The following is a 13580-nucleotide window of genomic DNA, read 5'->3' as shown; positions in this document are numbered from 1 at the left end:
AGTGAATCACGCTGCTCCATCGGTGCGCACGGGTACAGTGCGCGTGTGCGTCCCTAAACGTGAAGAAACTATGGCAAATTTTATATCATTTTGAAGCCCCCGGATGTTAGCTTTCCAACACAATTGGAACCGCCTCATTTGGACCTTTGTAGCTGAAGTTATGGTCGATTGAGTGCGAAGAGGTCAAGCTTGACAGTGTAAGACCCGAAACCTTTGAAAAGGGGCTATCATTAGCTAATTTTAAATTCAGTGTTTCTCTTGCTTTAAATTCGGAAATTTCTCTATTAAAGATAATTAAGGCAAGTTTTGATTTATTGAATTTGAGATAAGTTATGATTATTATCCAATTTTACAATTATTGGATTATTTTCTATATTCAAATTATAAAGTGGATAGTTGTGAAATAATAAGGATTTCTATATGATTTGGGTTAAATAATTAATATTTTAAATATTAATATTGCTACTTTGGAAAATAAAGGGTTTGATTATATTATTTCTAATTATTTTGATTTGGGCATTTTATGGAAAATAATTTGTAAAATTGGTGAGCAAATAGTATTTTCTATATGATTTGGGTTAAATAATTAATATTTTAAATATTAATATTGCTACTTTGGAAAATAAAGGGTTTGATTATATTATTTCTAATTATTTTGATTTGGGCATTTTATGGAAAATAATTTGTAAAATTGGTGAGCAAATAGTATTTTCTATATACAATTAGTGTTGGATTTAATGTGGGTTTCAATTACTATATTATCCACAATTTTATTAGAAATTACTATAATGCCCATAACACTAGTTTTCAAAAAAATGAATAAAACCCTAAAACCTTCATCCCAGCAGCCAAAACCCTACCATGTCTTCCCTTTCATCCACAGACAGCAGCACACACAGTTTCTTTTCCTCTTTCTCCATGAAAGGAAAGAAACAGAAGAAAGAAATAGAAAGGGAAGGGAGAAGCGGAATCCGTGGAGGAGAAGAAGGAGAGGAGGGGAGGGAAGAGACTGCGCCGCGCGCTGGGCTTTACCACCGCCATCGCGCCGTCGTCTGGCCGAGGAGGAAGAAGAGCGCCGCGCCACACCGTCACGCCGTGCCCTGCTTTCGCCGCCTGTGCTGCCAGCCCTTCGCGTTTCACACCGCCGAGGGTCCCGTTCCTGTCAGGCATGTCTCCGCCGTGAGTCGGGACCAGAGGGGAGAGAGAGACCATGAGAGGGACGTGGAGTCGGCGTCGTGCAGGGAGGCACTCGCCGCTGCCGTCGCGCGCTGTCGTGTGCCGTCACTGCTGTCTGAGCAGTCATCATTTCCTACGTCCTGCTGCTCTGGTCCGCCCGATCTGATCCGAAGGGAAGAAAGAGGTTCAAGCCGCCGCTGCTACTTGCGTTGTGAGCTGCTGCACCAGCCACCGCCGCAGGTGTCGCCGCTGGAGAAGGGAGCTGCGCCTCTGTGTTCCTGGCAGCCGGGAGTGGTTCCGTGAATTCTGGGACCACCGCCAAAGCCTCTGGCTGTTTCTGCCGTCACCGGATTTTTTTTCTTCCTTTAGTGTGTTTAAGGGTGAACTGTTATAAAATTTCTTTCGTTTTGCATCAATTTTTGAGGGCGAAAATTTTTATAAGGTGGGTAGAATGTAAGACCCGAAACCTTTGAAAAGGGGCTATCATTAGCTAATTTTAAATTCAGTGTTTCTGTTGCTTTAAATTCCGAAATTTCTCTATTAAAGATAATTAAGGCAAGTTTTGATTTATTGAATTTGAGATAAGTTATGATTATTATCCAATTTTACAATTATTGGATTATTTTCTATATTCAAATTATAAAGTGGATAGTTGTGAAATAATAAGGATTTCTATATGATTTGGGTTAAATAATTAATATTTTAAATATTAATATTGCTACTTTGGAAAATAAAGGGTTTGATTATATTATTTCTAATTATTTTGATTTGGGCATTTTATGGAAAATAATTTGTAAAATTGGTGAGCAAATAGTATTTTCTATATGCAATTAGTGTTGGATTTAATGTGGGTTTCAATTACTATATTATCCACAATTTTATTAGAAATTACTATAATGCCCATAACACTAGTTTTCAAAAAAATGAATAAAACCCTAAAACCTTCATCCCAGCAGCCAAAACCCTACCATGTCTTCCCTTTCATCCACAGACAGCAGCACACACAGTTTCTTTTCCTCTTTCTCCATGAAAGGAAAGAAACAGAAGAAAGAAATAGAAAGGGAAGGGAGAAGCGGGATCCGTGGAGGAGAAGAAGGAGAGGAGGGGAGGGAAGAGACTGCGCCGCGCGCTGGGCTTTACCACCGCCATCGCGCCGTCGTCTGGCCGAGGAGGAAGAAGAGCGCCGCGCCACACCGTCACGCCGTGCCCTGCTTTCGCCGCCTGTGCTGCCAGCCCTTCGCGTTTCACACCGCCGAGGGTCCCGTTCCTGTCAGGCATGTCTCCGCCGTGAGTCACGACCAAAGGGGAGAGAGAGACCATGAGAGGGACGTGGAGTCGGCGTCGTGCAGGGAGGCCCTCGCCGCTGCCGTCGCGCGCTGTCGTGTGCCGTCACTGCTGTCTGAGCAGTCATCATCCCCTCCGTCCTGCTGCTCTGGTCCGCCGCCGCCACTGCTGGAGGTCCGCCCGATCTGATCCGAAGGGAAGAAAGAGGTTCAGGCCACTGCTGCTACTTGCGTTGTGAGCTGCTGCACCAGCCACCGCCGCAGGTGTCGCCGCTGGAGAAGGGAGCTGCACCTCTGTGTTCCTGGTAGCCGGGAGTGGTTCTGTGACTTCTGGGACCACCGCCGAAGCCTCTGGCTGTTTCTGCCGTCACCGGAGAATCCTGCTGGTAAGGTTTTAAGCATTGGGTTTCGGTTCTCCTGTGTTTTCGGAAACGTTACAATCACTGCATATTGATTTCAGTTGACAGAGTCTGATCACCGTTGCTGCCTAGGATGGCTCCTGGGGCTGCTGCCGAACTGGTTCGGAGACCGCCGTTATTTCGGTTCAGCCGTTCCTTCGGTTCGGTAAGCGTTTCGATCTGAAAGCCCTCTAGTTACTGCTATGTTATACGTTGAGGAGTTGTAGCATTTGTTGTTATGAGAGTTAATCTCGGTTATTATATACTGCGATTAGAGTCATTGTGGTTGCTGAGAAAACGGTTTGGAGCTGAGGTTTTGGTTGCCGGGATTCTGATTGTTGATTTCGGGTCGAGGCGAAAAGGACTCTGTGACGCGTTTGGGCTATGGTTTTGCGTTTTGTATGATGTGTATTTGGTGATTGTATCAGTCCTATGTATTGTTTTGTTGTTTTGTATGATTATGGGTGTTTGTTTGACTGGACTGTTGTGTGTTTTTGTGAAAAGAAATGCTTTTGAAGTTGATTCTTTTAAAGCTTTAAGATCGAGTTTAATTCATTGGAAATCGATTTGAGTTGAATGAATTTTATTGAGAATGTGAAAAATAGAATACACTCTTGAATTCAGCCTGGCTTGCTTTAAATGATCTGGTTTGATAAATGATTGTTGCTGAACTGTTTCTTTAAAGCTTCAGAAATGAGTTTATTCTGCTGATAACGATGTGATTTTTTGAGACGGTTTCCTTGAAATATGGAATTGAGATGACTGTTGGATTTGGCTTGCCTTGAATTGATTTTGGATTTTGGGTTGTTGAAAAGGATTGTGGAATGGTTTTGTTGGGACCCGAACCGGGTGTCAAAAGTCCAAGTTTTAGGGGAGGTGCTGCCGAAATTTGTATAAAATTCGAGTCTTTGTTGAATGTTGTTTGGAAAAATGATGAGTTAAAGACTTCTACTATTTTATTTGAATTATCAAGAAAAAGATGATTCATGCTTTTGAAATGAATTATTAAAGAGGAAATTGTGATTTAGTCTTGCTTCTTAAGAAATGCATTGTATCTCTTTCAGGAGGAAGTTATTTAGATGAGACTTATGTTTTAAAGCTGTTTTTAAATGTGACAAGGGCAATGCCTTTGAATTTGACTTGAGGGTTTCAATTAGAGGAGTTTTAATGACTTTGAAAGAACCTGGATGTCTATTGACAAGTTTCATTTTGAAATATTTTGAGAAATGCTTTAAGTACTCTTTAAATTCTGAATTCTTGCAAGACTAAAACAATTTTGAACATTTGAAATGTTCTAGAATTTATCATGGGGGTTGAAGTTGGTTTTTGCCTAAGTAAAGGAAATGGCTTGAAAGAAGTAAATGATTATGTGACTCGGTTTGGTTTAGATCCTATTTTATTACTCAAATCGGAAAGCCAAGGTTTTAATGATTTTAAATGAATTTGGCGAAATGAGTTATGTTATTCTCCCCTAAAGACTTGGGACTCTGCCGAGAAACTTTTGTTATAAAATTCCATTGTTGGATGGGTGATTTTGAATATCTCAAAGAGATTTTTAACTTGCCATGATTATGGAAGTTTTGGAAAGAGGGTGTCGAGAGTGGCATTGTTTTTAAAAGGGGAATTTACCTTGAGAAAAAGTGGCTTATGAGCCTGAGATGATTTGAGAAATGAGATCTTTAAAGCCAAGGCTGAAAAGAGTTGAAATTTGATTTCAAAGTGAAATGACTTGAGAAAAGTGATTTATGGCTTAAATGCCGGTTTTATGAATTTGATGATTTTGAACGGTGGAAGTGCTATTTTGATTATGGGCCGGAATGGCTGTGTATGATTATGAATATTGGCTGGTTCTGGATTGAACCGTGAGCCGGATGGTTGAGATGGATGTTGATCCATGGCTGAGAATGAATGCATATATGCTGAGATATTGATAATTGTGAATGTTTGCACTTCCACTATCGGAAATGAGGGTTTCCCTGGGAGGAAGCAGTGGCTAGCCACCACGTGCTCCAGGTTGAGACTCGAAGCTCTTTTGACCCTATGTCGTAAGTGTGGCCGGGCACTGTGAAAGCCCCGGATGAGCTCGCCCCCGTGAATATACACCAGTGAGGGTGTTGGATATGGATCATGAGTATGATCAAGTTTATATTGAGTATAACTCGAGTTGGGGATGCGCGACAGAGGGACAGTCCAATGGTTAGCTACCAGGACTTGTCGCGTTGGCTCTATAACCGACAGATGATATCATCAGCCACTAGGGACAGGCATGCATCATGTGCATCTATGTGACATTGTTTGAGTGTGCATATTATACTTGGTTTGCCTATGTGATTAACTACCTATGTGATTACTTGGTGTGCATAATTGTTCTACTTGCAATAACTGTTTGTTTGTGCTTGCATCTTCCTATTTGTTTTTGCTACTGGGACTCTGTTGGACTGTGGTGATTGGTTGATGGTTGGATTGTTTGGGTCTAGGGCCGTGGTTGGAATGAGATGAATCGATGGTTGATTTCGGTTTTGTGTTTCTGGTTTGGAATAAAATATGAAAGGCTATTTTGTTTCAGCATAGATAAACCATTTTGAAAGACTTTTGAGTTTTTTGAGAATTGAATGGTTCCTCTTTCAAAAAAGATTTCCGACTTTACTTTTATTGTAAACCGTTGTTTTTGAAAAGAGGCATAAGACGGTTATTAATCACTGGTACGGTTTATCTTCACGTATCCTATTACAGTAATTCCCAAAAACCCTCTATTGAGAACCCTTTCGAGGATGATGTTCTCACCCCCCCTACATTTTTCCCCTTTCAGGATATGAGCGCAGAAGTCACGAAGGGTTTATTTAGTTGTTGTTGAGATGCTCTGTATTGCTTTAGATTAATTATTGTACCCTCGCCTGTATCTTGATATATTCTGTAAGAGGGTTAGGGATTGTATTGGTTAATGCTTGTAATATGATATATATATCTATGTATATATATGGATGTATCCTTTATGAGTTTTTGTAAGTTGTATGGTATCTATGGATTTATGTTATCGAACGAAAGTATTTTGGGAGCGGTATTGCGGTCTAGAGTTTTAAACAGGCTCATATTTTAGTATTAAATAGTATAAGTGTCGTCGTAATGTCCGAGCTATCAGAGTTGCGCAGCCGGAAGCGTGATCTTTGTTAGTTAGGGTGTTACATTATGGTATCAGAGCAGTCCTTCATGTAGAGCCTGAGGAATGGACCGACTATGCTTCGATTGCATACTCTGAGCGTTTGTCATGTACTAGGTCTTGTCGAGTGACGATAATTAGAGCTTTATGCACATGACGGTCTATTGATTAACGCTGTTAGTCTTGCATTGCATAATTCTTGGTATTAAGTTTGGCCGGCTTAATACTAGTGAATTATGTATATGAAGGCACTGATGGGTTATCATAGATGTTATACGAGTTTTGAGTAAAGCGAATCGCGGGTTTTGGGAACGTTGGAAACTATTTCTCGAGGCTATCCAGTTGTGTGTCTTGAAAATCTATTCGAGTCGACCTGTTCTTTCATATCCTAACTTGAAGTTCTTGTTTGCTACTCCTCTTGAAAAGTAATTGGATGTTTCCACTCTATTTCTCTATTCATATGCATTATTGTTTGATCTCAATTGCATATGCTTGTTTGGAATCCTTGTTACATCTATCTTTCTCTGTTTGAGTTCTTCTTGATTCACGTAATCTTTGATATAGCTTTGAACTTGTCTTAATGCGCTGTGCCTTTTAACTCTTGATTTTGAGTACATTCTTAGAGAAATTGTTGATTCAGTTTTTCTCTTATTTGATTGTGATCACAGCCAATTTTGAGATTTTTATGAAAATTGCTGTTGAATAGATGTATACTTATCTATATGTGAAACTTTGAAGATTTCTTACACAGTTTAACAACTACTTATTTTAATACCTCGCCTGTACCTTTAATGGTTTACGGAACTGCACTTACTTTAAAAGTAAATTGACTTTCTAGTAATTCTACTATAGCTCCAGTACACATGTTCATTTGATTATGTATTTAGGTATTTTTCAGAATTTCGGAAAGAAATTGATTTTTCGCTTTTATTCCGGTTGAGTTTCGTTTGATAAGCTTCACTTAACTTATTTTGAATTGAGTTTGGTTTAGCATACTACATGGTTTATGCTATTATTGTTCTTTTGAAAATCTTGGACTCATAGCTTTCTTCCTATGGACGGACTAAATTCTCTATTAAACCTTCCATCTCTATGAGTGTCATACTTGACTTTGTTTTTAACTAATCTTCACATTTTGTGAACATTTCCATTGATCTTGGTTTTTCTTCTCTGGTGAATCTCATTCTTATATGAGTCAGTTTGATTCGTTTCAAAAATAGTGCATCATTTATCCTCTCATTGTCTTTACAAGAGTTTTCAGTCAAAGATTTATCCTTGGGGAAAATTACTAATGATTGGGTTGTATTTTCCTATGACTTTTGTATTCTTTTGAATCAATTGAAAGCTTGTTTGAAGTCTCATGCCTAGGGGATCTTGTTTGAACTATCTTGGTTTAAGATCTTTTCTTGTATGGCTTGACTCATTTTCAAGTACATCCTAATCTTCTTGAATATTATTGTGACATGGTGATTTCAAGTATACTTTTGGAATCTTGTTTTGAATTTTATAAAGCAGATTGAATTCTCTTTGAAGAAGTTCCAAATCGAACTTATTTTTCAGTTGCTTGGTTATAATTGAAACCATTGTTCAATTTTTGACAAAATTGTTTTAAAGTTGACATGCGCTATTTAAATGAGGTTTTAGAAAGTTTCTTTGTTTAGTGGAAACCGGTTTGTTTGTAACGCACCACTTATTTCCTTACCAGATTGTAAGCAAATTTTTACCTTGGAATTTCCTTTCTAAAAAGAGTTTAATTTTCTTTTTCGTCTTTGCTATAATTTTTATACATGCTTGTTTGAATATGAACTTTGGAAATTTTTAAACAAGCATTTGATTTCTCTTCTGAATTTTTTTTGTGACTACTTTTGGTTAAGATTGTGCACCCAACTAACTTTCTAAAATATTTGATGAAAATATTTTTGCTCTTAGCCAAATCTGGGTGCATTTTGTTTTTAAAACTCTACATAATCTACTTCAACATGAAGTTGAATTAGAGAAAAGCCACGTTATTGCTTTTGTTGCCCTCTTGAGGAATGTTTGCTATTGAGCTTTTCTTCTAAATTGCAAAGTGATTTTCCGCAAGTTTTCGATTCTTTTATGAACAATGTATTTGGAAGTATTTTTAATCTTGCTCTTGAGTTCTGTGAGCTTTGTCTTGGGGTTAAAATATTCTCTTCTGTAAACCTCATGCTTTCTCGACTCAGCTTGAGTTGTTTCAAACTGATGCGCTGGTTTTCTTCTTATTGATCCAATTAAATTTCCTTGATCTAAGGGTTATCTTTGATGTTGTCAATTGATTCACTTCTAGCAGACTTCGCTACTTGAGCATCTTTGCTTACTTGGTATTGCATACGCTCTTGAGTTCTGTGAGCTTTGTCTTGGGTCTGAGGTGTTCTTTAATGTAAACCTTATACTTCTTCGACTCGGCTTGAGTTTGTTTCAAACTGATGCGATGGTTTCCTTCCTATTGATCCTGTTGAACTTCTTTGATCCAAGGGTTATCTTTGAAGTTGTCAATTGTATTGTGTCTAGCAAACTTCATTGCTTGAACATCCTTGTTTATCTGGAATTACATATACTCTTTCAAACCTATGAGTAGTATCTTTGACAATTGTCTCTCCTTTCTGAATCTTGTATCCTTCTGAGTAGACTCGAGAATTGTTTTGATATCAAGTACGACTTGTAGACGTAGTAACACGATGCGTTAGTTCTTTGAGACGTGATAGGTGTATACGGAAGTTGAAGCGGTAGGTGTGAAACGTTATGAGTTGTGGGTGTTCTGTTCCTTGCGAACGGTTTTGCGGTTGTTAGGCTTATGATTGGCTGAGGTTGTAAAATGATTGGTGGAGTTGGGAAATTGAAGTTCTGAAGTGGGAACGAGAAGTCAGCGAACGTTATGCCACTGTTTAAATACCAACATGCTTTGCAGCCTTTTACCACACTAATTACCACTTTGCTTTGTGAACGCCTATCTTGATTTACACCCTATTTTGGCACCTCAAGTTTTTGTAAAGCTTTGAGATCATATGATATTTTGCATTGAGCCTATCTTGTAACGTTTGCTTTGCAATCACACCCCTACCTTTGCACCCTTATGCATATGACAATCAAAGTATTTGAAAATCGTATATATGTTTATATGATGAGATATTTTTTTTCTTCCTTTAGTGTGTTTAAGGGTGAACTGTTATAAAATTTCTTTCGTTTTGCATCAATTTTTGAGGGCGAAAATTTTTATAAGGTGGGTAGAATGTAAGACCCGAAACCTTTGAAAAGGGGCTATCATTAGCTAATTTTAAATTCAGTGTTTCTGTTGCTTTAAATTCCGAAATTTCTCTATTAAAGATAATTAAGGCAAGTTTTGATTTATTGAATTTGAGATAAGTTATGATTATTATCCAATTTTACAATTATTGGATTATTTTCTATATTCAAATTATAAAGTGGGTAGTTCTGAAATAATAAGGATTTCTATATGATTTGAGTTAAATAATTAATATTTTAAATATTAATACTACTACTTTAGAAAATAAAGGGTTTGATTATATTATTTCTATTTATTTTGATTTGGGCATTTTATGGAAAATAGTTTGTAAAATTGGTGAGCAAATAGTATTTTCTATATACAATTAGTGTTGGATTTAATGTGGGTTTCAATTACTATATTATCCACAATTTTATTAGAAATTACTATAATGCCCATAACACTAGTTTTCAAAAAAATGAATAAAACCCTAAAACCTTCATCCCAGCAGCCAAAACCCTACCATGTCTTCCCTTTCATCCACAGACAGCAGCACACACAGTTTCTTTTCCTCTTTCTCCATGAAAGGAAAGAAACAGAAGAAAGAAATAGAAAGGGAAGGGAGAAGCGGAATCCGTGGAGGAGAAGAAGGAGAGGAGGGGAGGGAAGAGACTGCGCTACGTGCTGGGCTTCACCACCGCCATCGTGCCGTCGTCTGGCCGAGGAGGTAGAAGAGCGCCGCGCCACACCATCGCGCCGCGCCCCGCTATCGCCGCCTGTGCTTCTAGCCCTTCTCATTTCACGACGCCTAGGGTTCTATTCCTGTCAGGCATGTCTCCGCCGTGAGTCGCGACCAGAGGGGAGAGAGAGACCATGAGAGGGACGTGGAGTTGGCGCGCGCAGGGAGAAACTCGCTGCTGCCGTCGTGCGCTGTCGTGTGCCGTCACTGCTGTCTGAGCAGTCATCATTTCCTACGTCCTGCTGCTCTGGTCCGCCCGATCTGATCCGAAGGGAAGAAAGAGGTTCAAGCCGCCGCTGCTACTTGCGTTGTGAGCTGCTGCACCAGCCACCGCCGCAGGTGTCGCCGCTGGAGAAGGGAGCTGCGCCTTTGTGTTCCTAGCAGTCGGGAGTGGTTTCGTGACTTCTGGGACCACCGCCGAAGCCTCTGGCTATTTCTGCCATCACCGGAGAATCCTGCCGGTAAGGTTTTAAGCATTGGGTTTCGTTTCTCTTGAGTTTTCAGAAACGTTACAATCACTGCATATTGATTTCAGTCGCCGGAGTCTGATCACCGTTGCCACCTAGGATGGCTCCTGGGGCTGCTGTCGAACCTGTTCAGAGACCGCCGTTGTTTCGGTTCAGCCGTTCCTTCGGTTCGGTAAGCATTTCGATCTGAAAGCCCTCTAGTTACTGCTCTGTTATACGTTGAGGAGTTGTAGCATTTGTTGTTATGAGAGTTAATCTCAGTTATTATATATTACGATTAGAGTCGTTGTGGTTGCTGAGAAAACGGTTTGGAGCTGAGGTTTTGGTAGCCGGGATTCTGATTGTTGATTTCGGGTCGAGACGGAAAGGACTCTTTGATGCGTTTGGGCTATGGTTTTGCGTTTTGAGGTAGGGGCGATTTCCAAAAACTATAGTTTATTATTAGAATTATTACATATGGATATTGATGTAAGGATGTGTATTTGGTGTTTGTATCAGTCATATGTATTGTTTAGTTGTTTTGTATGATTATGGGTGTTTGTTTGACTGGACTGTTGTGTGTTTTTGTGAAAAGAAATGCTTTTGAAGTTGATTCTTTTAAAGCTTTAAGATCGAGCTTAATTTGTTGGAAATCGATTTGAGTTGAATGGATTTTCTTGAGAATGTGAAAAATAGAATACACTCTTGAATTCAGCCTGGCTTGCTTTAAATGATCTGGTTTGATAAATGATTGTTGCTGAACCGTTTCTTTAAAGCTTTGGAAATGAGTTGATTCAGTTGATATTGGTGTGATTTTGAAACGGTTTTGTTACTGAACCGTTTCTTTAAAGCTTTAGAAATGAGTTTATTCGGCTGATAACGATGTGATTTTTTGAGACAGTTTCCTTGAAATATGGAATTGAGATGACTGTTGGATTTAGCTTGCCTTGAATTGATTTTGGATTTTGGGTTGTTGAAAAGGATTCTAGAATGGTTTTGTTGGGACCCAAACCGAGTGGCAAAAGTCCAAGTTTTAGGGGAGGTACTGCCGAAATTTGTATAAAATCCGAGTCTTTGTTGAATGTTGTCTGGAAAAATGATGAGTTAAAAACTTCTACTATTTTATTTGAATTATCAAGAAAATGATGATTCATGCTTTTGAAATGAATTATTAAAGAGGAAATTGTGATTTAGTCTTGCTTCTTAAGAAAGGCATTGTATCTCTTTCAGGAGGAAGTTATTTAGATGAGACTTATGTTTTAAAGCTGTTTTTAAATGTGACAAGGGCAATGCCTTTGAATTTGACTTGAGGGTTTCAATTAGAGGAGTTTCAATGACTTTGAAAGAACCTAGATGTCTATTGACAAGTTTCATTTTGAAATGTTTTGAGAAATGTTTTAAGTACTCTTTAAATTCTGAATTATTGCAAGACTAAAACAATTTTGAATAGTTGAAATGTTCTAGAATTTATCATGGGGTTGAAGTTGGTTTTGCATAAGTAAAGGAAACGGCTTGAAAGAAGTAAGGGAATTTACCTTGAGTAAAAGTGGCTTATGAGCCTGAGATGATTTGAGAAATGAGATCTTTAAAGCCAAGGCTGAAAAGAGTTGAAATTTGATTTCAAAGTGAAATGACTTGAGAAAAGTGATTTATGGCTTAAATGCCGGTTTTATGAATTTGATGATTTTGAATGGTGGAAGTGCTGTTTTGATTATGGGCTGGAATGGCTGTGTATAATTATGAATATTGGCTGGTTCTAGATTGAATCGTGAGCGGGATGGCTGAGATGGATGTTGATCCATGGCTGAGAATGAATGCATATATGCTGAGATATTGATAATTGTGAATGTTTGCACTTCCACTATCGGAGATGAGGGTTTCCCTGGGAGGAAGCAGTGGCTAGCCACCACGTGCTCCAGGTTGAGACTCAAAGCTCTTTTGACCCTATGTCGTACGTGTGGCCGGGCACTGTGAAAGCCCCAGATGAGCTCGCCCAAGTGAATATACACAAGTGAGGGTGTTGGATATGGATCATGAGTATGATCAAGTTTATATTGAGTATAACTCGAGTTGGGGATGCGCGACAGAGGGACAGTCCAATGGTTAGCTACCAGGACTTGTCGGGTTGCCTCTATTACCAACAGATGATATCATCAGCCACTAGGGACAGGCATGCATCATATGCATCTATGTGACATTGTTTGAGTGTGCATATTATACTTGGTTTGCCTATGTGATTAATTGCTAATTGTTCTACTTGCAATAACTGTTTGTTTGTGCTTGCATCTTCTTATTTGTTTTTGCTACTGGGACTCTGTTGGACTGTGGTGATTGGTTGATGGTTGAATTGTTTGGGCCTAGGGCCGTGGTTGGAATGAGATGAATCGATGGTTGATTTCGGTTTTGTGTTTCTGGTTTGGAATAAAATATGAAAGGCTATTTTGTTTCAGCATAGATAAACCGTTTTGAAAGACTTTTGAGTTTTTTGAGAATTGAATGGTTCCTCTTTCAGAAAAGATTTCCGACTTTACTTTTATTGTAAACCGTTGTTTTTTAAAAGAGGCATAAGACATTTATTAATCACTGGTACGGTTTATCTTCACGTATCCTATTACAGTAATTCCCAAAAACCCTCTACTGAGAACCCTTTCGAGGATGATGTTCTCACCCCCCTACATTTTTCCCCTTTTAGGATATGGGCGCAGAAGTCACGAAGGCTTTATTTAGTTGTTGTTGAGATGCTCTGTATTGCTTTAGATTAATTATTGTACCCTCGCCTATATCTTGATATATTCTGTAAGAGGGTTAGGGATTGTATTGGTTAATGCTTGTAATATGATATATATATCTATGTATATATATGGATGTATCCTTTATGAGTTTTTGTAAGTTGTATGGTATCTATGGATGTATGTTATCGAACGAAAGTATTTTGGGAGCGGTATTGCGGTCTAAAGTTTTAAACAGGCTCATATTTTAGTATTAAATATTATAAGTGTCGTCGTAATGTCCGAGCTATCAGAGTTGCGTAGCCGGAAGCATGAGCTTTGTTAGTTAGGGTGTTACAGACAGCTTTACGGTTCCTTTATTTCTTCATGAGTTCTCCCACTTTGCATGCTTTTCTCCTCACTTTTTCC

At 38.8% G+C, this 13580-nt stretch overlaps 1 long non-coding RNA gene across 2 annotated transcripts; it reads left to right on the top strand.

Annotated features, from left to right (window-relative positions):
* Positions 2933–13183, top strand: LOC107617057. 2 transcript variants are annotated; one of them, XR_002354445.1, is made up of 3 exons: positions 2933–3023; positions 10746–10872; positions 13136–13183. It is a non-coding gene; the product is annotated as an uncharacterized LOC107617057 (long non-coding RNA). The 2 variants fall into 2 exon arrangements; XR_001614777.2 differs by lacking the exon at positions 2933–3023 and adding an exon at positions 10559–10636.

The sequence above is a fragment of the Arachis ipaensis genome, chromosome B09 (genome assembly GCF_000816755.2).
Source record: "Arachis ipaensis cultivar K30076 chromosome B09, Araip1.1, whole genome shotgun sequence".
Taxonomy (NCBI): domain Eukaryota; kingdom Viridiplantae; phylum Streptophyta; class Magnoliopsida; order Fabales; family Fabaceae; genus Arachis; species Arachis ipaensis.
Note: the sequence above shows the minus strand (reverse complement) of the source record. Positions and strands in the feature narration are given on the sequence as shown.